At 48.7% G+C, this 26,863-nt stretch overlaps 1 protein-coding gene across 5 annotated transcripts in view; it reads left to right on the forward strand.

Moving 5' to 3' along the window:
* HEATR1 (HEAT repeat containing 1) overlaps nucleotides 1-26,863 on the forward strand; it is a 317,329-nt gene that overhangs the window by 12,377 nt on the left and 278,089 nt on the right. For 4 of the 5 annotated variants that reach the window (XM_029593810.1, XM_029593813.1, XM_029593812.1 and 1 more), the window contains one exon: nucleotides 7,075-7,178. The exons of the other annotated variant lie outside the window; for it this stretch is intronic. The gene's annotated coding sequence lies outside the window, so the exon portion shown is untranslated. The remainder of the gene's footprint in view (nucleotides 1-7,074; nucleotides 7,179-26,863) is intronic. 5 annotated transcript variants of the gene reach the window in all.

A 26,863-nucleotide genomic window follows, 5' to 3' on the forward strand; every position in this document is an offset into this window, starting at 1 on the left:
CTGCTTGACTCCCTTCAGGAAGCAGGAGAGATCCAGGTGAGAGGCTAGGCTACCATCCACATGCTTGGTTCCGTAGCATGACAATGCAATCACCTGTACCTTGAGGGAGTCAAGAGACAATCCCTTCTGTTGACCGTTCTGTAGGAATTCCAAAATCGCAGGAATTTTGAGTAAGCATGGGATGATGTCGCGGTCCTCACACCAGGCTTCGAATACTCTCCAAATCCTTGTGTATGTTAGGGATGTGGAGAACTTGCGTGCTTGGAACAGGGTGTCAATTACTGCCCCCGAGTATCCGCTCTTCCTCAGGCGAGTCCTTTCAATGGCCAGGCCGTAAGAGAGAATCGAGCTGAGTCCTTGTGGAGGATCGGCCCTTGTGGAACAGATAATTTTGTGGCGGTAGCGGGAGAGGGCTCCCTGTCAGTAGCCTTTGCATGTCTGCATACAACTGCCTTCTTGGCCAGTCCGGGGCCACCAGAAGTTCTGGTCCCTTGTGGTGTTCTATCTTTTGGATGATTGGACCCAATAGGGGCCACAGTGGGAAAGTGTATAATAGAGTTTCCTGTGGCCAGGTCTGTACCAGGGCATGATTCCCTGGGACTGAGGTTCCCATCTGCGGCTGAAGAAGCTGGGCACTTGGGCGTTGGACCGGTTTGCCAAGAGGTCCATGGTTGGTGTTCCCCAATGGCTTACTATCAACTGGAATGCTGTGGTCGACAGTCTCCATTCTCCTGGGTCTAGACTTTCTCTGCTGAGGTAATCCGCAGTGACGTTGTCTTTCCCCGCGATGTGGACGGCCGAGATCTCTCGAAGGTTCGCTTCCGACCATGTCATTAGGGGGTCTATTTCCAGAGACACCTGTTGGCTTCTGGTTCCTCCCTGATGGCTGATGTAGGCCATTGTTGTGGCGTTGTCCGACATGACTCTGACTGATTTGTCTTGGAGTCTGTGACTGAAACGTAGGCAGGCTAGTCTGACTGCCCATGCTTCTAGGCGATTGATGTTCCATCACGACTCTTCTTTGTTCCATTGCCCCTGGGCGGTTAGCTCCTGGCAGTGTGCTCCCCATCCCCATAGGCTGGTGTCCGTGGTGAGCAGGGTCCAGGTCGGTGAGGACAGCCTCACTCCCTGGCTCAGATGGCCTTCTTGTAGCCACCATCGTAGTTGGGTATGAACTTTGTCCGGGAGCTGGAGATGAACGGTGTAGTTCTGGGACAGCGGGCTCCATCGTGACAGTAGAGAGCGCTGTAGGGGTCTCATGTGAGCTCTTGCCCATGGTACTACTTCCAAAGTGGATGCCATGAGGCTGAGGACTTGGAGGTAGTCCCATGCTGTGGGACAAAGCTCGCTCAACAGGGTTCGCAACTGGGTCAGCAGTTTTGATCTCCTTGTCGGTGTCAGGATGACCTTGTCTTGTTTGGTGTCGAACCGAACTCCCAGGTATTCTATGGATTGGGAGGGCTGCAAACAGCTCTTGTTTGTGTTGACCACCCACCCGAGGCTCTCCAGTAGAGTTTTGACTCTGTTGGTTGCCTGTTGACTTTCCTCTGGGGATTTTGCCCTGATCAGCCAATCATCCAGATACGGGTGTACGAGGATTCCTTCCTTCCTCAGTGTTGCTGCCACTACCACCATGATTTTGGTGAACGTCCGGGGTGCTGTGGCTAACCCGAATGGTAGTGCCCGGAACTGGTAGTGATGGTCCAGGATCATGAAGCGTAGAAAACGCTGATGCTCTTGATGGACCGGAATGTGCAGGTAGGCTTCCGACAGATCCAGGGATGTAAGGAATTGTCCCGGTTATATCGCCCTTATGACTGAGCGTAGGGTTTCCATGCAGAAGCAAGGAATCTTCAGGTGGCGGTTGACCGACTTGAGGTCCAGGATGGGCCAGAATGTTCCTTCTTTCTTGGGAACGATAAAATAGATGAAATAGTGTCCAGTATTTATTTGTTGTGAGGGCACCGGTGTTATAGCCTCTAAGGCGAGTAATATGGTCAGTGTAGCTTCCACTGCCATCCTCTTGGAGGGGTCGTGGCTGGGGGATTCCACAAACTTGTCCGGAGGGATGTGGTGGAAATCCAGATAATATTCCTCTCGAATGATGGCTAGGACCCACTTGTCTGAGGTTATCTCGACCCATCTTTGGTAGAATAGGGCAAGTCTTCCCCTATGGCTTCTTCCCTTGGACGGGTCGGCTGATTTTCATTGTGGGGTATGGCTGGGACCTGGCCCCGAGCCGGCTTCCCTTTTATTGCGCTTGTTTCGAAAGGACTGGCTCCTGCCTGCGGGGCAGCCACTTGATATGTACTTCTATATGGGTTGAAGCGCTGGATCCTCTGCCCCTAGGAGTTCGGGGGAAGGGTCACTGGTTTCTCTTATTCCTGTCCTCCGGTAGCCGCAGCAGTGGGGATTCACCCCATTTGTTGACTAGCTTCTGTTGTTTGCTTCCGAACAGGAGGGTTCCCTTGAATGGCATCCTTGTGAGTCTCGTTTTGGACGATGCGTCGGCCGACCAGCTTTGGAGCCAGAGTTGTCTTCTGGCTGCCATGGCGGATGACACGCCTCTAGCTGCAGTGCGCACTACATCAGAAGCAGCATCCGTGAGGAATGATACTGCTGGTTCCAGGGCTTCCCCGGGAGGGTTGTTCCTGGTCTGTGATAAGCAGGCATGTGTCACCATGGCACAGCAGGCCGTGATCTATAGAGACATAGTGGAGACGTCAAAAGACTGAGGATGGATTCCAGACGTCTGTCTTGGGCATCCTTTAGTGCTGCTCTTCCCTTGACTGGAATAGTAGTGCGCTTCGAGACCGCGCAGATCATGGCATCCACTTTCGGACATGCCAGGAGATCTTTGGCAGCGGGGTCCAGAGGGTACATGGCTGCCAGGATCCGCCCCCCTTTGAACATGATCTCCGGGGCTTCCCATTCCAAGTCAATTAGCTGCTGGACAGCTTATAACAGTGGGAAATGATGGGAGGTCTGATGGAGTCCCTCTAGGAGGGGGTTCGTCTTAGGTTCCAAGGTACTTGTGCCCGGGATAGCGAGCTCTTTCAGGCTGTGTGTGACTAGGTCTGGAAGCTCGTCTTTGGTGAAGAAATGCCTCATGGTTCGGTGGGGTTCGGTCCCTGGGGGGAGTTCCCCTTCCACTAGGAGTTCTGAATCGCCATCTGAGTTGTCCGTGTCCCCGAGGGTGGGGCTTCTGGGCGGTGGAGGCACTTCTCTGGGCATAGAGGGTCCCGGGATGTTGAGATCCTCTGGCGGAGGCTGTGGCCGTGTTATCAGAGGCCCCGGCTGCATGTGGATGAAGGTTTGCAGGCCTTTGAAGAATTCCACCCAGGAGATAGTTGCTGGGGCTAAATTAAGAGGCGCTGTGTCCCTGGGGAGCCCCTCTGGGGAACACAAGGTCCAGCGTACTGTTCAAGAAGCTGGATCCCGGCACCAGCTGGGAAGGACCTTGGGCTGAATACCCCAGGGCCTCCTCACACTGTATACACAGGGCTGTGGCCTCCTCATGCTGCGCAGCTCTGATGTGGCATGCTGGGCAAAGGCCCTGAGCCTTGAACTTCTTCTCTGGTGGTGCCATGGCTTGTGCGTGTAAAAAATACAGGGACGGGGCGGCCTAGTTATGCGCTTCAGTGCGTCGAGGTTGTGCGCGTAAGTTGCGTGCACGCTCAATAAGATGCGCGTGCCGCTGTGCGCACGGGCCAAACTTATGCGCCCGGCACAGTAGGTGTGTGGTTGTGCGCGTCGCTATGCGCACAGCATTTATGCGCGTGCCGATGTGCGCACAAGAGATTTGTGCGCACCGCTCGCCTCTGTGCACACGGGTCAGGACGGCGGACAGGGCGGCGAATAGGTCAAAATGGCGACGGCGACCACGCGGCCAGTATGACGACCACCTCGGAGGGTCTCCACCTGGGAGGACCCCCAAATCTGACTGGGGCCTAGCCCTGCTAGGGCTGATCAACCCGGTGGCACTGGCGCCGGCTGGCGACCTGTGCAACTCTTCGAACTTCGGAGACCGGAGACTTTAAAGACGTTTTCTACCTTACCTTGTCTCGGCGTTTCCCGGTCTCATACCGGGCTGTCTCCGGCTGCGGGGGGGGAGAGGGAAATACTTTCACCGCCACATTCGAAGTTGCACCCGCTGCCTCTCAGCCTCACCTGTTGCCAGTGGCTAAGTCCACACCGAGGGTCGGCTGCCGGACCGAGACCAACCTCCGAGGGATCGCGGAAATCACCTCGGGAATTCTCAACTGGGAGAGGGACCCAAGGGGTTTCTTTGGTAAATTACTCTAATGCTGTGCGAGCGTGCATAGAGTCCCGAACTGCTATGGAGACGGAAAATACTGAAGAGCTGCACTTCCTGCAGGGGTATATGTACTAGGGCTGACGTCAGATTGAAATCTGATCCGTCTCCAACTGCTATCAGTACACTATACCTATTGGTCCTGAGTCCATCTGCTACACGCTAGGAAAACATCCTAACTAGCTGTTATATAAGGCTGAAGGGGCTCTGTGAGGTGACATGTATATGGGAAATCACAGGCTATGTTGCCTACTATCAGAATAGTCATTGAGCAGATCTCTGTCAAACCAGGCATTCACCCACAGTACTTGAAAAAGAGGCATTGTGTGGCATCCAGTGGCAAAGGGTACAGTTTGGTGAAGCCTTGACAGCCATGAAGACTCACAGGGAATTCTCACTCTGTCAGGAAAATATCCTCTACTTCCAAATGAAAAGCTTTAGATGATGTAGACTCTTTTCAGACATCCTCAACTTAACAATCAGATGTACAAAAACATGATCAGCTGAGATATGAGAAATATACTTTTTTTTTTCAATAAAATAGGCAGATGCCAGCATCATTCTTACCCGCTGATGCCACCTCTCCTTCCTCTAAGGATTGACAAGTCTATATCAACGTTTTCTTCCAGGTCATAAAAAAACAGAGGCTACTCTCACCAGAGAGTCTCCTGTGGTAAACATCCCTATGGATAATTAGGCTCTTTTGCTACCGAATATCCAGAGGCTGAAGTGCCCAAGCAGAGCTCTGAGCTGTGGTGTCTGTAGCCCTCCCCCTTCATCAAGCCTGTGTAAAACACAGAAGGCCTGGCATAAAAATGAAAGAAAAAGCATTCTGGGGAGAAACCCCTAAGAGAGAAAGGGCAGGGGCCTGGCATAGTTTCTGGCCAGATTTCCCTCCTAGGGGAGAACATCAGAGCCCCCCCTCCCCAGGCTGCAAGGCCTCAGCTTGGGAGCAGAAAAGGGTGAGAATGACCCACAGGTCATTTCCAACGAAAATGGCTGCCTCCGAGGAAGAAATAAAACCAGACTCCAGCACTGGACTCAACTGCCACTGCACCTGGATCAGAGGACCTGATTGCAAACACTGCTGTATCTGTACTGCCAGGCTCGGGGGGCTTCGCAAGCTCCTCCAAAGAATTGCTGCTTCCAACGCAAACCAGTAGGAACCAGCAACATAACAGAAGCTCCAGCTCACAGACCCCCAATGCCAACCAATCTTCCACTACAAGGTGGTCAGAAGCTGCAGAGGAAGCCCTGAAGACAAAAAGGAAAATGACTTTGGTAGGCCCTGCTCCTACACCATGTTCCCACCAGCCATGGGAGACTCACTCTCTTCCGGTGTCTTCTCATCTTTCTCGCTTTTGTTTTTTTAAAGCTTTAATAAGTCAATGAGGGAGAAAGAAAAGGGGAGGGGGAGACAACTTCAAACAGAAGATCCTCCTGCCCCAAAAATAAGCTCCCACCTTCTAAGCTCTATCAAACCCTCTCTGGGGCTAACAGCCTTCCACAGCGCTCGCTTAACTGGAAGCACCAGAAGCCTAGCCCACAGTTCACTGCCACTAAAGTTGACAAATACAGCACTGCCCAAAACTTTTCCACCAGAATGGGCAAGGGCAGAAGTCTGTGAGTCAAGATCCTGCTGCACCAGACCAGTATGTCCTACCATCTGCTGGAGACAGATAATACTGGCTTTTTGCTGGAGCTGTACCTCAGTAACTATCAGCAATGATGTCACAGAAAAGGGTGTGTCCACTGTCTCCATCCACTATAAGAGGGAGAAAACCCACAGGTATAAAATCTCAGTTAGCAGAGGGAAAGACAACAGAGGAGACGGAGGAACTCCATAAAGAAACATAAGATGTGCCATGCTGGGTCAGACTATGGTCCATTGAAGCAAGCATCCTGTCTTGGACAATGGCCAGTCTGGGTCACAAGTACAATAGCTCAAAGCTATTATAAAGTATAATAAGTTCTTAGGTAGTCCTCAAGGAAGGGTTGGTATCTTTCTTGTCTAGATTCATTCACCCTCTATTGTTGAACAGGCCTGGATTTAAGTTTTCTATTGTGGGAGGCTTTGGTGCATGCATTGTTTGTAAATTTCATATTGAAACATGCTATGACCATTTATAGATTGCAATGCTTTGGTTTGTTGGTACATTTTATGTTTTTGAATGTTGGATTTATTGTACTTCTGTCTTTGGAAGTTTTTATATTGTACAACACTGAGAGCAATTTGGTGTTTAAGCATGTAGCAAATAAAATAAATAAAACTCTCCCCCTCTGACTCTTCCCTCCCAGAATCGTGTAGCTCGCTACTGAATTTCCAAATTTCTAGTCTAAAAACAAGCATTTTATCTTTAAAACAATCCACATTTCACCCAGTAGCTCTTTCACTGCCTTTAGTCCTATGTTTGTGAGCTGGCTGTGGGTAGGGAATTGGATGCTGAGAACGGGTGAGTGAATGGATAGTTGTGGGCGTTGAAGTTTGCTCATAGGTTTCCACACTTGTGCTATTCCAGCTATCTTTCTGAGCCAGGGATAAAATTAGCTTGTGCAGTGGTGATATGTTCTGCTTCTGACAGATTGTGATGACAGGTAACCAATTGTCCTTCAAGGCATTCTGACCACAAAGTTGGTTGTAGACAGGCAGTAGAAGCATTTCGTACCAGAATTTATCCCAGAGCACATTTCTGCTATACAGAGGTCTGAATGTTGAGAAAAGGAGATGCCTATAACTTTTATTGATCTCTTTTTCCTAGTGAAAGATGTAATGAATGGAAAGGTAGAAGAGCAGGAGCCAAGGAAGGAGGAGACAAGAATGAAGAGGAAAAAGCCAGAAGATTACTGGGAAATACAGCAAGTGGTAAATGAGGGAAAACTGAGAATTATTCACAATCAAACAGATATGTTATGGCAATGAGCTATTCATCTGGAAGCTGTTCAGTATTGTATGTTGTATTCCCAAACTCGCAGAAAGTGCTAAGGGGCCTGATAATGAGGCTCACCAGCAGGGAGGCGACCATATTCCTTTAACGAGAAGCTTCAGGACTATATAGAAACAGAACTTTTACAAATTACTGAAAACAGGATCTAAAGTCACAGCTTTTTGGATCCAGCTAAAATCTTCCATGCTAACAATCTTACTATAATGCTTCCATCCAAAAACAGTGTCCTTCCTGACCCAGGCTATGAGAGATGCCAAACTTTTCAGGATTGTTCTCAATATTTCTGTAAATATGCCTATAAGCAAACCACACTTACAAGGATAATTATACAAAACAAAAACCTTATCTTCTGTGTGCCAAAGGTGCAGACTAATCACCTTTTTGTTGCCTGAATAATGTTTGCATTTTTGGTGAGCTCTTGCTTTTGCAGATGGCAAAGGATGCCTTATGGCTGCAGTATTTATAATATTATGTTTGTTTTATTCAGTGGCTTTATTGATTTGCACTATCATACATGTTTTATTGTTCCCTGCCCTGATATTTTGGGAGAGAGTGAGATACAAATTCATTTAAATAAAGGGTTTTTCCCATTTTGAGTCTATGGAAAAGATGCTGAGTACATATGGTCCCAAGTCGCTGCATTTAAGAGGTAAAATCAGACCACAGACAGCCAGGGATTTCCTTCATGCCCTTGTCTGCTTATCTGACCTTCATAATAGCTTATTCCTGGTGCTACAGTTCGCTGTAGCTTCGGGTCACATTACTGGCATGGAGCCTTCTCCCGCTAGATTTGTAGAAAGTATTCTCCGACCAGAGACCTGCCTGAGGGGGAATATCAACTGCCTGAAAAGGAAATTCATGAGTAGGTGGACTTACCCTGCATATGCACTCCAGCTAGGAATGGTGGAATTCCTTTCTATGAGAAAGCACTGTAAAAATATAATGCTGTTTGATGCGTTTTAGAACCAAATTTTCACTGACCTGATGAAGATATCATAGCTCTGAAAACTAGTCACAAATATAGGAAAATTGGTTCTTACCTGCTAATTTTCATTCCGGTAGTACTATAGATCAGTCCAGACCAGTGGGTTATGCACTCTCACCAGCAGATGGAGGCAGAGAACAAAACTTCAAGGCACAGCTATATAACCCTAGTGCCAGTCAGTTTTTGTCTGAGCACAAGCAGTCTCCAAGAATGTTTTTCTCTCAAACTTTAATTCATTGATATTTTAAGAGAAAACTAACAGGAAAACGGAGAAGAGGGACAGAAACAAGGGAAAATTAGAATACATGTATACTAAGGAAAACTCTTCCCAAAAGACAAAATATCACTGCTATTTAAATAAACAGATATCATTCCTGCGTACTCCCCCCAACTACATCATTGACAGGATCTGGGAGATTTCCTCTATCTGAAAGCATAGAATTAATAATGAAACTAAGCCGAGAGGGGTCAAAGAAAAGAAAATTATTCCTCACCTGCTAATTTTCGTTCCTGTAGTACCAAGGATCAGTCCAGATGGAGTCAGAACAAAAGCTCGAGGGGAGGTCCTATATGACCTCACTCCTGGTGCTACAATCCTCAGTAACAAGACTTTCAAAGCCAAGAAGAGACGGAGGGATCAAGAAATACAACTGTGCAAAAAGTATAATTAACAATTGAACTGTACTAAACCACTGACAAAAGTGGAACTTGCAAACCAAACCGTAAACCCCGATCATCCCTTGGGACACCAGGGAATGTCAGAGGCAGAGACAGAAAAAGAGTAGAGCTGACGAGCAGAGGCGTTTCCCAAACAAAAATCCCCCCAAATAGTAGGGAGGGTGTCTGGACTGATCCTTGGTACTACAGGAACGAAAATTAGCAGGTGAGGAATAATTTTCTTTTCCCTGTACGTACCAGGATCAGTCCAGACGGTGGGATGTACAAAAGCTTCCCTACTACGGGTGGGCCGTGGAAAGCCCTGCTCGAATGACACTATCTCCGAAGGACCCGAACACGGGAGCACGGACGTCCAGACGATAGTGCTTGGAAAAGGTATGCAGTGACTTCCAGGTAGCCGCCCTACAGATCTCCTGCGCAGATACCGATATACTCTCCGCCCATGAGGCCGCTTGAGCCCTTACAGAATGAGCCTTAACCGTTAGCGGAGGTTGTCTACCGGCCGTCAGGTACGCTGAAACAATTGCACCCTTCAGCCAGCGGGCGATGGTGGCCTTGGAAGCCATACAACTCTTCCTAGGCCCTGACCAAAGAACAAACAAGTGGTCCGAGAGTCGAAAATCATTTGTAGATGCCAAGTATTGCATTAGGCATCTCTTGACATCCAAGGATCATAGTTGCCTAGAGTCCTCCGACGAGTAGGAAGGCAATTCAACCGACTGGTTGAGATGAAAAGACGAGACTACCTTTGGTAGAAACGAAGGCACCGTGCGTAAAGACACTCCGCAGTCCGTGAAACGCAGATAAGGCTCCCTACAGGATAGCGCCTGGAGTTCTGAAATGCGGCGCGCTGAAGTAATAGCCACCAGAAAAACAGACTTAAGCGTAAGATCCTTGATGGTGGCCATCCGCAAAGGCTCGAATGGCGGGTTCCCAAGTACCTTGAGTACCAGGTTAAGACTCCAAGAAGGACAGGGTGGTCTGGTCGGAGGCTTCAACTGCCGTACCCCCCTGAGGAAGCGGACAACATCCGGATGCGCCGAGAGCAGCGAGTCCTTACCATTGTGGAGAAGCGCTCCCAAGGCAGCCACCTGCACCCTCATGGAGTTGTACGCGAGGCCCATCTCCAGTCCCGACTGTAAGAAGTCGAGAATCTGCGCGACCCAAGCGCTACCCGGTCTAAGGGAGCGCGAGACGCACCACTCCTCAAAAACCTTCCACACCCTAACGTACGTAACCGAGGTGGACGTCTTTCGAGCCCGTAAGAGAGTGGAAATCACAGCCTCTGGGTATCCCCGACGCCTGAATCTACGCCTCTCAAAAGCCAGGCCGCAAGACAGAAGCGATCCGCCTGCTCTAAAAATATGGGCCCCTGCCTGAGAAGCCGCAGGAGGTGACCGAGGTGAATCGGCCCTTCGCGAGCGAGGTGTAGGAGATCCCCGAACCATGGACGACGAGGCCATTCCGGTGCCACCAGGATAACCGGACCTGGATGGGTCTCTATCCGCCGAAGCACCTTCCCCACCAAAGGCCACGGCGGGAAGACATACAGAAGAACCCGCTGCGGCCAAGGCAGGACCAGCGCATCGACCCCTTCTGCGCCGCGTTCCCTTCTGCGACTGAAGAAGCATGGTGCCTTTGCATTTGCTGCTGTGGCCATGAGGTCCATACGGGGCTTTCCCCAACGGTGTTCTATCAGGGTCATCGCGGCCCTGGAGAGCTCCCACTCCCCGGGATCCAGCCTCTGGCGGCTGAGAAAGTCCGCCTGCACATTGTCGACGCCTGCTATGTGAGAGGCCGATAAGCGGAGCAAGTTTAGCTCTGCCCAACGCATCAACTTCTCCGCCTCCCACGCCACGAGGCGACTCCTCGTGCCTCCCTGGTGACTGATGTAAGACACCGTTGTTGCATTGTCCGATAGGACCCGGACCGCCCTTTGACGAACCATTGGGAAGAAACCCTGCAGGGCTAGTCGGACTGCTCTGGTCTCCAGTCGATTGATGGACCACTTCCTTTGTTCCTCCGTCCATGTGCCTTGGATGGAGCTCAAGTGGCAGACCGCCCCCCATCCTGTGAGGCTGGTGTCCGTGGTGACCACTACCCAGTCCGGCGTTTCCAGGGACACTCCCCGTGCCAAATGCCGAGGATCTAACCACCAATGGAAACTGAGACGAGCCGCCGCCGGGATCGGCAGTACCGTTCAGTAATCCCCTGAAGCCGGCTTCCACCGGGACAGCAAGGCCCACTGGAGGGGCCGAAGATGAGCGAAGGCCCACGGAACCAGGTCGATTGTGGAAGTCATAGTCCCTAGCACCTGAAGATAGTCCCAGGCTGTGGGTTCCGGTAGGGATGAGAATCGCCGAATCCGCGCGCGCAACGCCTGCGCCCGCTCCGGCCGCAGAAATACCTTGCCCATCTTCGTGTTGAAGTGAGCCCCCAGAAAATTCAGCGTCTGCGAGGGTGTGAGATGACTCTTGTCGTAATTGATAATCCAGCCTAGCGACCGTAGGAGAAAAACCACCCGGTTCACGGCCTGCACCCCTGCTGTTGAGACTTCGCCCGAATAAGCCAGTCGTCCAGATATGGGTGAACTAAGATCCCTTCCCTGCGGAGAGCCGCCGCGACTACCACCATCACCTTCGTGAAGACGCGTGGTGCCGTGGCGAGGCCGAAGGGTAACGCCCGGAACTGGAAGTGTTGACCCAGAATCTTGAAGCATAGAAATTTCTGGTAATCCGGATGAATCGGGATATGAAGATATGCCTCCGTCAGGTCCAGTGATGCAAGGAACTCCCCCTGGTGAACCGCAGCCAGAACCGAGCGTAGGGTTTCCATGCGAAAACGTGGGACCCGTAGTGCTCTGTTGATGATCCTGTGGTCCAGAATGGGACGGAAACTGCCCTCCTTCTTTGGCACTACGAAATAGATTGAGTAATGACTTCGTCCCAGATCGGAGGCGGCCACCGGCCTTATTGCCCCTAAGGCTAGCAGCTGATCGAGGGTCTGACGAACAGCTCCTTGTTTGCGGGGAGACCCACATGGTGAAAAGAGGAACCTGTCCCTAGGAGCGTGGACAAAATCCAATGCGTAACCGCTCTTTAGGATGTCCAGGATCCACTGATCCGATGTGATGCGGACCGACCCCCCACCCTCGGGATCGGCTCGTGGGTCCGTCTGGCATCATTGCGATGGTTTAGTGGAAGAGTGAGGTCCAGCCGGCTCCTTGCCAGACCTACGCCCACGAAAGGACCGGTTCCAAGTCTGAGAGCGAGAGGAAGGATACCGAGGCGCTTGCTGCTGTCTGGTAGTCCGTGCCCGACGCTGGTTCCGAGTCCGGTTTCTAGAAAAGCTGAATGACCTGGTAGAGCGGGGCCTATCCTCCGGGAGTTTATGCACCGCATTCTCGTTGAGAGACTTTATAATTTGGTCCAAATCCTCCCCAAAGAGGAACTTGCCCTTGAAAGGCAGGGATCCTAGTCGCACCTTGGAAGAAGAATCCGCCGACCAGTTGCGGAGCCACAGAAGACGACGGGCCGCCACCGCCGCCACCATGGAGCGAGACAAGACTCGGAGAAGATCATATAGGGCATCCGCCCCATAAGCCAGTACTGACTCTAACCTGTCCGCCTGCTGAGCCTCGGTATCTGGGAGATCCTGCGAGGTGAGTAGTTGTTTGCTTTATGGAGCAATTGGTTCAGGAACTGACGAGAGAGGGAGCAATTTTAGATCTAATTCTCAGTTGAGCACAGGACTTGGTGAGAGAGGTAACGGTGGTGGGGCCGCTTGGCAATAGTGATCATAATATGATCAAATTTGATTTAATGACTGGAAAAGGAACAGTGTGCAAATCCAAGGCTCTCGTGCTAAACTTTCAAAAGGGAAACTTTGATAAAATGAGAAAAATTGTTAGAAAAAAACTGAAAGGAGCAGCTACAAAAGTAAAAAATGTCCAAGAGGCGTGGTCATTGTTAAAAAATACCATTCTAGAAGCACAGTCCAGATGTATTCCACACATTAAGAAAGGTGGAAAGAAGGCAAAACAATTACCGGCATGGTTAAAAGGGGAGGTGAAAGAAGCTATTTTAGCCAAAAGATCTTCATTCAAAAATTGGAAGAAGGATCCAACAGAAGAAAATAGGATAAAGCATAAACATTGGCAAGTTAAATGTAAGACATTGATAAGACAGGCTAAGAGAGAATTTGAAAAGAAGTTGGCTGTAGAGGCAAAAACTCACAGTGAAAACTTTTTTAAATATATCCGAAGCAGAAAGCCTGTGAGGGAGTCAGTTGGACCGTTAGATGATCGAGGGGTTAAAGGGGCACTTAGAGAAGATAAGGCCATCGCGGAAAGATTAAATGATTTCTTTGCTTCGGTGTTTACTGAAGAGGATGTTGGGGAGGTACCCGTAATGGAGAAGGTTTTCATGGGTAATGATTCAGATGGACTGAATCAAATCACGGTGAACCTAGAAGATGTGGTAGGCCTGATTGACAAACTGAAGAGTAGTAAATCACCTGGACCGGATGGTATACACCCCAGAGTTCTGAAGGAACTAAAAAATGAAATTTCAGACCTATTAGTAAAAATTTGTAACTTATCATTAAAATCATCCATTGTACCTGAAGACTGGAGGATAGCAAATGTAACCCCAATATTTAAAAAGGGCTCCAGGGGCGATCCGGGAAACTACAGACCGGTTAGCCTGACTTCAGTGCCAGGAAAAATAGTGGAAAGTGTTCTAAACATCAAAATCACAGAACATATAGAAAGACATGGTTTAATGGAACAAAGTCAGCATGGCTTTACCCAGGGCAAATCTTGCCTCACAAATCTGCTTCACTTTTTTGAAGGAGTTAATAAACATGTGGATAAAGGTGAACCGGTAGATATAGTATACTTGGATTTTCAGAAGGCGTTTGACAAAGTTCCTCATGAGAGGCTTCTAGGAAAAGTAAAAAGTCATGGGATAGGTGGCGATGTGCTTTCGTGGATTGCAAACTGGCTAAAAGACAGGAAACAGAGAGTAGGATTAAATGGGCAATTTTCTCAGTGGAAGGGAGTGGACAGTGGAGTGCCCCAGGGATCTGTATTGGGACCCTTACTGTTCAATATATTTATAAATGATCTGGAAAGAAATACGACGAGTGAGATAATCAACTTTGCAGATGACACAAAATTGTTCAGAGTAGTTAAATCACAAGCAGATTGTGATAAATTGCAGGAAGACCTTGTGAGACTGGAAAATTGGGCATCCAAATGGCAGATGAAATTTAATGTGGATAAGTGCAAGGTGATGCATATAGGGAAAAATAACCCATGCTATAATTACACGATGTTGGGTTCCATATTAGGTGCTACAACCCAAGAAAGAGATCTAGGTGTCATAGTGGATAACACATTGAAATCGTCGATTCAGTGTGCTGCGGCAGTCAAAAAAGCAAACAGAATGTTGGGAATTATTAGAAAAGGAATGATGAATAAAACGGAAAATGTCATAATGCCTCTGTATCGCTCCATGGTGAGACCGCCCCTTGAATACTGTGTACAATTCTGGTCGCCGCATCTCAAAAAAGATATAATTGCGATGGAGAAGGTACAGAGAAGGGCTACCAAAATGATAAGGGGAATGGAACAACTCCCCTATGAGGAAAGACTAAAGAGGTTAGGACTTTTCAGCTTGGAGAAGAGACGACTGAGGGGGGATATGATAAAGGTGTTTAAAATCATGAGAGGTCTAGAACGGGTATTATTATTATTATTATTTATTTCTTTTATATACCGACATTCAATCGAGATATCACATCGGTTTCCAGATAACCAAGGGAATAGGGCGTAGTCCGCCCTATTTTACAAAAAACAATTATAACATATTATAACAGTGGTACATGGAACAAAAGGTTATAGGATATAACAAAAGGTTATAGAAAATAACATATGTACATGAATGTGTTGTTGATAAAATAAAATTGGGATAAGGGACTTGTTGGGTAGGTAATTTAGGAATAGAGGTGGGGGGGATGAGGGAAGGGAGGGGGGAAGGTGGGGTGGGAGGAAGTAGCGGAGTGAGGGATTCAGGGGGGTGAGAAGACTTGAGTATGGGATGAGGTGGGTTGCGTTCGGGCAGGTTAAGGGTCGGGTGGGAAGGCTTTTAAAAACAGCCATGTTTTTAGGTGTTTTTTGAAGGTTTGCAGTGATGGTTCATTTCTGAGACAGGTGGGGAGGGTGTTCCATAGGGTGGGTCCCGCTATTGTTATGGCTCGTTTGCGGGTTGCGTTGAGGTGTGCAGATTTGAGATTGGGGATGGCTAGGAGGCCAGTGTTGGTGGATCTGAGGGTTCTTTGTGTGGGGTGTGGATGAATTGCATTGTTTAGCCAGTTCATTTTGTTGTTGTGTATTTTTTTGTGCATGAGGGTGAGTGTTTTGTAATGGATTCTTTGTGTGATGGGTAGCCAGTGGAGTTCTTTGAGGGTAGGTGTGATGTGGGAGGATTTTTTGTTGTTGGTGATGATTCTGGCGGCGGCATTTTGTAGAACTTGGAGGGGTCTGATGTGGATTTCTGGTAGGCCGATGAGAAGGGAGTTGCAGTAGTCGAGTTTTGAGAGGATAATTGATTGAAGGACTGTTCGGAAGTCGTGCGCTTGGAGAAGGGGTTTAAGTTTTTTCAGGGTTTGGAGTTTGAAGAATCCATCCTTAATTGTATTGGAGATGTGTCGTTGAAAGTTGAGTTGGCTGTCAATTGTTACTCCTAGGTTTCTTGTGGATGGAGTGAGTGAGATTTGTGAGATCTGTGGCACTCCCGTGTTGATTGAGGTTCCTGGGTGGTTGGAGGGGGTGCACTTGAGGGGATAAGAGGGACGGTCATCGTGGATGTGAAGGATTTCTGTTTTGGCTTGGTTGAGGCATAGTGATAGTTGGGATAGTAATTGGGACAGATTTGAGCTGAGGTTGTTCCATTTTTCCATGGTGAGTTGGATGGACTTGTTTATGGGGAGAAGTATTTGTATGTCGTCTGCATAGACGAAGTAGGTGAGGTTTGCATCTGAAAGGTATTTGCATAGTGGGAGGAGGTAAATGTTAAAGAGGGTTGAGGAAAGGGAAGAACCCTGTGGGACCCCATGTGTGAGGGGCACTTGAGAGGATTCGGATGAGTTTGTCTTGACGATGTAGGATCTGTTTGAGAGGTAGGATTTGAACCATTTGATTGTGGTGTCTTGAAGACCAATTTCTTTAAGTCTGGCGAGGAGTGTTCTGTGATTGATGGTGTCAAAGGCGGCTGATATGTCGAGGAGTATCAGGAGGAACGATTTGCCTTTGTCACGGCCTCTGAGGATGGTATCAGTAAGGGAGAGGAGGAGGGTTTCAGTGCTGAGGAATTTTCTGAAACCGTGCTGTGCTGGCTGAAGAACATTATGGGTTTCAAGGTGGTCTGTGAGTTGGTTGTTGACTGTTTTTTCTATGATTTTTGCTAGGAATGGGAGGTTAGAGACTGGTCTGTAGTTTGCTGGGTCTGATTTGTCGAGTTGAGTTTTTTTGATGATTGGTTTGATGATGGCATTTTTGAGTTTTTCTGGGAAGATTCCTTGTTCGAGGGATAAGTTGATGATGTAGGTTATTGGTTTGACAATGATCTCTCTGATGAGTTTTAGGGTTTTGACGGGGATGGGGTCTAATGGGTGGGATGCAGGGTTGGTTTTTTTGATGATGGGTTCGATTTCTGTAGAAGCAACAGGTGCGAATTGTGACCTATGTGGATGGGGGGGTGGATGGCAGTGGGGTCGTTGTGGGTTTGTGGAATCTTGGCAATAATGTTGTCGACTTTGTCCTTGAAGAATTGAGCTAGTTTTTCGCTGGAGATGTTGCTGGAGTTAGGCGTTGTGTCATTTTGGATGGGGTTGGTTAAATCTTTGACATAGGCGAAGAGGGTCCTTGGGTTAAATTGGTAATCATGAATTCTTGACGTGTAGAAATTGCGCTTTGCTGTGTTGAGATCTGTTGTATAGTTGTGTAGTAGCGTTCTGTATTTGTCTTTCAGGTTTGAGGTGGGGGTTCGTCTCCATTGTTTTTCAGTTTGTCTCAGTGTTCGCTTTGAGGTTTTCAGTTCTTGGGTGTACCATGGGGCTTTTTGCTTTGTAGATTGTTTGATTTCCTTTTTTATCGTGGGACATAATGTGTTGGCTATGTCTGCGTTGATGGATATCCAGGAGTTTGTGGCGGTGTTGGCGTCATTTAGGTTGATTGTTTTTAGTGCCTCCGGTAACAGTTCGGCGATATCTTCACTGGAGCATGGTTTGGTGAATTCGATGATTCGGTTGTCTGTTTTTTGTGGGTTTGATTGGAGTTGAAGCTTGGCTTGTATGAGGCTGTGGTCGGACCATGGGATGGGGGTTGTGGATGTGAATCGGTTATTTACTCTTTCGGATAGTAGAAAGACTAGGGGACACTCCATGAAGTTAGCATGGGGCACATTTAAAACTAATCGGAGAAAGTTCTTTTTTACTCAACGCACAATTAAACTCTGGAATTTGTTGCCAGAGAATGTGGTTCGTGCAGTTAGTATAGCTGTGTTTAAAAAAGGATTGGATAAGTTCTTGGAGGAGAAGTCCATTACCTGCTATTAAGTTCACTTAGAGAATAGCCACTGCCATTAGCAATGGTTACATGGAATAGACTTAGTGTTTGGGTACTTGCCAGGTTCTTATGGCCTGGATTGGCCACTGTTGGAAACAGGATGCTGGGCTTGATGGACCCTTGGTCTGACCCAGTATGGCATTTTCTTATGTTCTTATGTTGTACCCAACGCAGCCCTGCTCTCTGAGCTAGAGCAGTGCAAATCGCCGCTCGGACTCCAAGCACGGAAACCTCGAAGATCCTCTTTAGATAGACCTCCAGCTTCCTGTCCTGAAGGTCTTTCAAAGCAGTACCGCCCGTAACTGGGATGGTGGTACTCTTTGTTACTGCCGAGACAGTCGAATCCACCGTCGGGACCTTAAGTAATTCGAGGAAATCCATAGGGAGAGGATAGAGCTTGTCCATAGCCCTGCTGACCTTGAGAGAAGCCTCCGGAGCATCCCATTCTCTGGAAATCAACTGCAAGAAACTGGGATGGGTGGGAAAAGCCTTGGCCAGAGGCCGAAGCCCTGCCAGGAGGGGATCCCCCTTTCTCACCTTGGGATCCGAAGCAGACGGCTCCGGGGGAGGATCAATGTCCATCTCTTGAAGAATATATGGGATGAGCCCCTCCAACTTCTCCGCTTGAAATATCCGAAGGACCCGAGGGTCGTCGCCCTCCATCTGGGCCGACACGCTGGGATCCTCCCCGGTTGAATCCTGAGAGGGGTCCGCCTCAGAACTTATGTGGGCACCCCGTGACGGTCCCGCGGGAGCCCTGGAGGGTGTATGTGCTGCCCCTGACGGCTGTCCCAGTCCCAGCGCCGAAGGTCCCCCCAAAGAGACATCCAGTCGTGGCAGTTTAGCTGGTGTAGGGCCCAAGGGAGGTCCCAGGGGCTGACTGCTTTGCAGGAAGGCCCGGTGCATCAGCACCACAAACTCCGGCGAAAAAGCGGGGAGTCCCGGAGCAAAACCTCCCGGGACATTTCCAGTCGACTGTCTGCCCTCCTGCTCGGATCGGGGAGCCAACACGGGAGGAAGCGGCAACCGCGAGTCCCCTGCTTCACTCTCTGAATCGCTGGCCTCCTCGTCCGAAAACAAAATGGCCGCCGTTCCCGCGCTCAGCGGGAACGGGGCCTGACGCTGTTTAAAAGCGCTCTCCTCGCCGCAGCTTCCTGTGCCGTCCCCCACCTGCGCCGTGTCCTCCTCCGCCGGGAGACAGGAGGAACAGAGCCCCCTCCGACGAAAGTCGAGTCGCCTGCCGGGCGCATGATGCACAGACTGCTGCGCGCGGCATGCTGTCAGGGGAGGCAGGAACGAGCGCCGCGTCAGCGAACCAACCGACCCCCCTCTCCGGCGCTTCGCGCCCGCAGTACACACCGCCTCCCTGCGATTCGAAGCAGCCGCCGGGGAATGAGCCTCCCGGCAGCCAGCAACCCCGGGGAATGAGCTTCGCGGGGCCGCAGATCGCCGATGCCAAACGGGAGTGGCGGGGGGGGGGGAACGTAATCAGTGCCACTGATGGTCACCCCTTACAAGAAAACGTAGCCCTCCAGTGCCAGTCGCAATGGCAAGAGGGGAGAAGGTCCTGAAATGTAAGTGAGGAGACAAAAAGAACAACACTTACCCCCAAAACGGACCTCCAAAAGGAAGAGAACAGAGAAGGAGAGAGAAGCCTGATCGCAAGTCCCTCTCCTTATAGCCCAGCCACCCAAGGTAGCTGTCTCTTGACCTTGCCAGAGAAAAATTCTCGACCTATTCTTTTTCTTTTATTATTCTTTTTTTTTTCTTGATCCCTCAGAGACAGGAAAGGCCTAAAACCTAATAACCTGTGCTGGGGACTAGCCAGTCCCCTGCTCACATCTGCTGGAGTCAGAAGATACTGAGGATTGTAGCACCAGGAGTGAGGTCATATAGGACCTCCCCTCGAGCTTTTGTTCTGACTCCATCTGCTGGACGGGGGACATAACCCACCGTCTGGACTGATCCTGGTACGTACAGGGAAAACAAATATTTCAGAAGAAAAAAAATGTTTGCAAGGAAATCTCAACATAAATTGTGCTCCTAACTAAAGAACTTCATTTCGTATATTAAGAAATTTCTGTCTCTGCCTATTAGCCCTGGAAAGATCAGGGTAGATCCACACTTTAAACCCCATAAAATGAATTAGAGTACAATAAAAATACAGTCTAAACACAAAATCATGATCTTGTAATGTAGCAAAAGTAAAAAGAAATGTAACCTCTCACACTTTAAACTTTTTCAATACTTTATTTCAGCTTTTGTTCTTGATACTTGCAACAGAACTTTTCAGTGCTTAAAAAAAAAAAATTGAGAAAAAACTTGTCCTCCTCAACATGCTGGAAAAAAGAAAATGACTGCAAGTGACTTAATAAACTGTGTTTATGGTAAGGTTATGTCCCTCAAAAACAGGCATATGCTGTGCTATCGATACCTTGGCCCAGACCATGACCAGGCAAACTGCTATGCCTGCGCATAGATGTTCCTGCATTCTCAGTGCTCCAGGGCAAACAGGATTGAGGAACTGCATACATCTCTTCAGTCACAGTAGATTTTATTACCACAGTGCAGTCTCACTGAGAAGAGCTGAGCAGGAACTCCTCCAAAACTTTCCCATTATGAAATGTTTTAGCTGGCTGCGGTACAGCCTCGCGTCCGGCTGCACTTATCCAAGCACCACAGCCCAGGATGCCACCGATATGGTTGGGACTCTGCCATGTCGCTCCTCTCCTAGGTTTTCCTAGGTGTACGCACAATGTGCCACCTCATAAAGGTCTCGTTCTGGGAACCTCCATTGCCGGCACCCAGTGATGATGTCACACAGCTGGGGATTTTTTTTTTCAATTTTTTATTTATGAATTTTCAGTTTATACAGTCATAATTACCAAGACAGTAATAGCAGAACAAGAAAGAAACGTTTAAATAAGAAATATACATAATATAATTTTGAAATGCAATAAAAATAATTCTTGTTCCTCCTAACTACAGGAAAAATTATCCTCTGTGAAACATATTATGAGCAAAAATCAAATTGAAATCTTAACCTAACCAGAAAATGTTATGGGATTTCCATCAATCCATATTAACCGGCTGTTTTCCCCCCTAGAAAATTTCTAAGATGTTCTGGTTCTAGGAATGAGTAATTTTTCCCCTCGCTCTTGATGATACATCTACAGGGGTATTTTAATAAAAAGAATCCTCCTTTATCCACTACCTCTTTTCTAAGTAGTAGAAAACTCTATCTACGGAGCTGAGTAGCCCTTACCAAATCCGGGAAGATCCATATTTTTTGTCCATAAAAATTTTTTGATCTATTGCAAAAAAAAGATTTAAGTATAACATCCTTATCAGTAATAAAGGCAAACTGTAACAACAATGTGCCTCTATGTTTTATTTCCATCTTTCCTTGCGATGTTTGCAACAGATCAGAAATATTCATGGTTTCCTGATGTTCTTCAAAATTTTGTATTTGATCTAATTTTGTTGGAACTTTTTTCCTTATGCCTATGTAAAAAGCCCTTACTATAACTGGATGGTTAACCTCTGGAATATTTAGAATTTGCGTAATGTATTCTTTAAACAGTTCCCTTGGTCCCAATTGATATATAATGGGGAAAATTTATTACCCTTAGATTTAAGGCCCTTATATTGTTCTCCAAAAACTCAAATTTCCTTTGGAATTCTTCTTCCGTTTTAATTTGATGTTGTTGAATTTTCTCTATCTGCACACATCTCTTATCTAAATCTTTAATTTCTTTTTGTTGTTCCTCTACTTTCTCCAAATTGATATTTAAGGAATTCTTTATTTCCTTAACTTCTTCCATAATTTTTCCTATTGAACCGTCTAACTTTGGTATAAAATTCCATAGATTTTCTAAAGTAATGGTAGGAGGCTTTAATATCACTGATCTAACAGTATCCCGTTCTCTAGTTCCAACTAATTTCCCAATAGGAGTACTTTCCTTTTTGGGAGATAATAAAGAGATATCAATATCGGATTCTTCCAATGATTCGGCTAGGGCTGGTGCCATTTGTACTTCAGTCTCTGGGGATTTTACATCTTTCAATTCCTCATTTCCTTCCGGTGCAACCGAAGGGGAGCTCCCTTCGCTACCGGGTGGGGGCGGTGTCTCCGGTGCCCCCGGACTCAATGATGTTTCTAAGACCATGGAATTAGGGATTCACTCCACTCCCTCCTCCAATGCGGTCAGTCCATCAGGGTTTACAATTGGAGATCCTAGCCATTCTGATACACTTCGTTGCCCAGGATCAATATTTGGTAAATTTGAGGAAAGCATTAGTTTGGCCTTCCTTTTAGTGTGAGGCATACTTGAAAAGCAATTTCTCCATGCTTTTTAGTTTCTCAAAGTGGACCATAACAATTCAAACATTCAGAGAGATATCCTTAAGGAGAACAGGTAGGTGCAAGAAACACAATTATATCCTACCAGCTGAATAATGAGGAATAACGGAAACAGCTGAAAAGTCCATGCAAAGTCCGGGCTAAGCTAATCATCCACGCGCCCCTTAGGCGTGTGTGGCTTTGGCGGGGTGCCAGCGTCAGCTGCGCGCCGTAGTCATGCCCGTTCTTATTGGGCATGAGCCCCAGTTTTAACCTTGGCCCTCGACTATGCTTCTGGATCACCACCTGTCCTGCCCTCAGGCACAGACCTCAAAGCTGTTTGCTTCCTGCCTAACCTTGGCCTGCCACCCAACCTCACTTGACTGCTCCTTACAGGACCCTCACTTAAGTTCTACAGTTGCCTGGAACCCAAAGGCTCAACCTGCAGGGAATGAGGCTGATATAGGTGAAGTCCTAGACCTAGTCTTAGTAAAAGCATGGGCCTAGTGGGTCCGCCTGATAGGCTGCATCAACCACGGCAATCAATGGGCTCAAAATCCATGACAGACTGCTGAAGCTGTAAGCTCGGTGGACCCGCTCCAACCTCCCCCTGCAGCTCAGGTCATACTTGGTTTGCCTCGCTGAGCCAAGCAGCAACAGGAACAATTCAACCAAATAGCAGGGCTACTCAAGGGACTGGCTGTACTTATGGACACCATTCAAATTCATCTCCTGGCCACAGCGCCCATTGCACCTCTTCCACCTCCGGGACCTAGGCCACACCTGCAGCCTCCTCCCAGAGATTTAGTTAAACAGTGTTTAATGCACTTTGAGCTACAGGCTGTCAACTTCCCTTCTGATCGGACCAAGGTGACCTATATCCTCTCCCTCCTAGCTGGGTCACCCCTGGCATAGGCATCACCCTTATGGAAAAGAAATGACCCCTTCATAGGGAAACCATATGACTTTCTCAGGCAGTTCCAAAAAAATCTTTGACAAGCCAGATCGATTCTCTTTGGCAGCTATCAAATTGCTCAGGAATAAGCAAGGCACCAGAACAACTGGGAATTTCCTAGCATGTAGCCAGATGGACTCAGGACCAATGGGTAATGTGCTCTCCTGATAGCAGATGGGAGACGGAGTCAGATTTCAAAGTTGACGTCTGCCTACATATACCAGTGCAGCATGCTTAGCTCTTCAGTATTTCTGAAGAGCTAAGCATGAAAATTTACCTGTTAAGAAGAGAGCCCTGCTTCTCCTGCGGTGAAACCTAACGGTCCCTCCCACAGTCCAGACTTTCCTGAGATGACTCAGATATCCCTCAGAGGTAAGCCTTGGTCTGACTGCCGATTCCCGGCGTGGGCTTAGCCCCCAGACTGGCTGAAAGGCAGTGGGTGCAGATTCGAGCGAGGCGGTGAAGGTATTCCCCTCTCCCTTGCAGCTGGAGGCCACCCGGCACGCGACTGGTAAGCACCGAGACAAGGTAAGGTAGAAACCTTTACTTCTAAGTCTCCGGTCTCCAAGGCTCGAATAGCCGTACTGATCGTCCTCCGACGAGGTTTAAAATCGGGTTGAGCAGCCCTCCTTGGGCTAGGCCCCGATTTGGTGCGAGGGTCCACACACATGGAGACCATCCGGGGGGGTCGTCATCTTGCCGTCGGGGTCGTCGGTGCCATTTTCCCCCCTCAACCGACGGTACGCGCGGTGCAGGCCGGAGGCCCAAAGCGCCTAACTTGAGCGCGCCCATAAGGATACACTCTTAACTGCGGGTTGGGCGCACATAACTGTGCCGCACGCACAAAGCCCATTGCCCGCGCGCATAACTTCTGCGCATCCAATGCGTACAACTAAGCGCACCTGCGAGTATATCTTCACGCACGGACACGTTTTTAAACTCCACACGCGCACAAACAATGGCACTGCCATCCAAGAAAACCAAGGGACCCAGTACCCCGATTACCTGAAGACAGGAACAAAAGAACATATCAGCACTCCTCCCCTAGAAGAACCAAGGGTAGAGGATCGCAGCCTTTTAAACCTTACAAGAACACACAGTCTCAAGCACCTCGCCCTTCAGGAAGGTCTCATTCCTTTCGGAACAGGCACATTAAGAGAGGAGCAGGCTCAGGGGCAGGCTCCAGCCGTACCCCACAATGAGAAGATGCAGACCCATCCACAGGAAGAAGACATAGGGCAGACTTGCCCTCTTCTACCAAAGATGGGTCAAGACAACATTGGACAAGTGGGTCCTAACTATTCCATCTATTTTATTGTTCCCAAGAAAGAAGGAACGTTCCGGCCCATCCTGGACCTCAAGGCCGTCAACCATTACCTGAAGGTACCACACTTCCGCATGGAAACCCTATACTCCGTTATAATGGCGGTACAACCAGGAGAGTTCTTAACCTTCCTGGACCTATCCGAAGCTTACCTTCACATCCCGGTCCATCAGGACCATCAGCGCTTCCTGTGTTTTGCGATACTGGGCCATCATTATCAATTCCGAGCGCTACCCTTCGGACTAGCTACCGCCCCAGAACCTTCACCAAAATTATAGTGGTAGTGGCGGCAGCACTGAGGAAAGAAGGAGTCCTGGTACATTCTTATTTGGACGATTGGCTGATCAGGGCAAAGTCTCCGGAGAAGAGTCATCACGCGACCACCAGAGTCAAGAACCTACTACAAGAACTCGGGTGGGTCGTGTAACACAGACAAGAGCTGTCTTCAGTTCTCCCAGTCACTAGAATACCTGGGAGTCCGGTTCGATACCAAACAGAACAAGGTCTACCTTCCCCCTCCGAGGAGAAGGAAGCTGTTGGGCCAATTATAAAAACTGTTGACCTCGGTCCGCCCCAAGGTATGGGACTACCTTCAAGCAGAGGCGTAGCCATGGGTGGGCCTGGGTGGGCAGGTGCCCACCCAATTTAGACCCAGGCCCACCCAACTGACACCAGAACTGCAAGGCTGTCGCGGGATCCCATCCCCGCGACAGTGAAGAGGAGAACCCATGCTTGGCACGCCATTACGGCACACGTGGGGAAGCGGTCCTACAACCATATGGCCGACCGATCTTCCTGTTTGCGGGGGGAGCGGAAGCGCCGTGCACAGCTTCCACTTCCTCCCCCCATGCAGGAAGATCAGCTGGCCTCTCCTGCTATCTTCGGGCCGTATGGCCGACCGATCTTCCTGTTTTGGGGGGGGGGGGAGGAGAGCGGAAGCGCCGCGCACAGTTTCCGCTTCCTCTCCCCAGAGCAGGAAGATCAGCTGGCCTCTCCTGCTGCCACTGGCCTCCTGCGTACAGCCGACCGATCTTCCTGTTGGGGGGGGGGGGGGAGAAGAGCGGAAGCGCCGCGCACAGCTTCCGCTCCCCCCCCCACCCCCAGCAGGAAGATCGGTCGGCCGTATGGCTTGAAGATAGCAGGAGGCCAGTGGCAGCAGGAGAGGCCAGCTGATCTTCCTGCTCTGGGCGGAGGAAGCGGAAACTGTGTGCGGCGCTTCCGCTCTCCTCCCCCCCCCCAAACAGGAAGATCGGTCGGCCATACGGCCCGAAGATAGCAGGAGGCTAGTGGCAGCAGGAGAGGCCAGCTGATCTTCCTGCTTTGGGGGGAGGAAGCGGAAACTGTGCACAGGCTTGAATGTGTATGTGAGGATGAAAATGGGAGCCTTGTTGTGTGTGTGTGTGGGTGAAAATCGGACCCTGGGTGTGTATGGGAGTGAGAATGGAGTCTTGAATATGTGTGGGTGATAATGGAAGCTTGAATATGTGGGTGATAATGGAAGCTTGAATACGTGGGTGAGGTTGGAAGCTTGAATATGTGGGTGAGGTTGGAAGCTTGAATGTGTGGGTGAGGATGGAAGCTTGAATGTGTACATATATGGGTGAGAATGGGAGCCTGGGTTTGTGTGTGTGGGTGAGAATGGAAGCTTGAATATGTGGGTAAGAATGGGTGCTTGAAAGTGTGTATGTGTGGGTGAGAATGGGACCTTAAATGTGTGAGGATGGGACCTTATATGGGTGAGGATGGAAGCTTGAATGTGTGTATATATGGGTGAGAATGGGAGCCTGGGTTTGTGTGTGTGGGTGAGAATGGAAGCTTGAATATGTGGGTGAGGATGGAAGCTTGAATATGTGGGTGAGGATGGAAGCTTGAATGTGTATATATATGGGTGAGAATGGGAGCCTGGGTTTGTGTGTGTGGGTGAGAATGGAAGCTTGAATATGTGGGTAAGAATGGGTGCTTGAAAGTGTGTATGTGTGGGTGAGAATGGGACCTTAAATGTGTGTATGTGTGGGTGAGAATGGGAGAATGGGTTTGTGTGTGTGGATGAGAATGGGTGCCGGGACCAGACGTCTCAACCATCTTGTAAGAGAGACGTCTGGTCCCGTCTAAGAAGATATATGGCTCTCGCTAAATTTACTTCTACGTGCCCCTGAGGAAGCTTATCCAGCGAAACACCGGCCTGTGTAGGGCAATGCTAATGTTCAATTGCTAAAGAGTCATCTCTGTTAATATGGATGGAGGACTATTTTAATGTATTAGAAAAAGAAAAAAGAAAAAAGAAAAAATAGTATGCTGCATTAAAAAATGATGAAGGTGGATGATTGAAAAGACCGGTTAGTGTCTACTTAAAGTGACATATAACGTCAAGGCTTGCTGACACCTTCGTAGGCTATTATTTGACTATTAATTTGGGTTCCACATTTTTGGTTATTAGACTTCAATTACCCCAATATTGACTGGGTAAATGTATCATCGGGACACGCTAAAGAGATAACGTTCCTGGATGGAATAAATGATAGCTTTATGGAGCAATTGGTTCAGGAACCGACAAGAGAGGGAGCAATTTTAGATCTAATTCTCAGTGGAGCACAGGACTTGGTGAGAGAGGTAACGGTGGTGGGGCCGCTTGGCAATAGTGATCATAATATGATCAAATTTGATTTAATGACTGGAAGAGGAACAGTGTG

The sequence above is a fragment of the Rhinatrema bivittatum genome, chromosome 3, assembly GCF_901001135.1.
Source record: "Rhinatrema bivittatum chromosome 3, aRhiBiv1.1, whole genome shotgun sequence".
In the NCBI taxonomy this organism is placed as follows: domain Eukaryota; kingdom Metazoa; phylum Chordata; class Amphibia; order Gymnophiona; family Rhinatrematidae; genus Rhinatrema; species Rhinatrema bivittatum.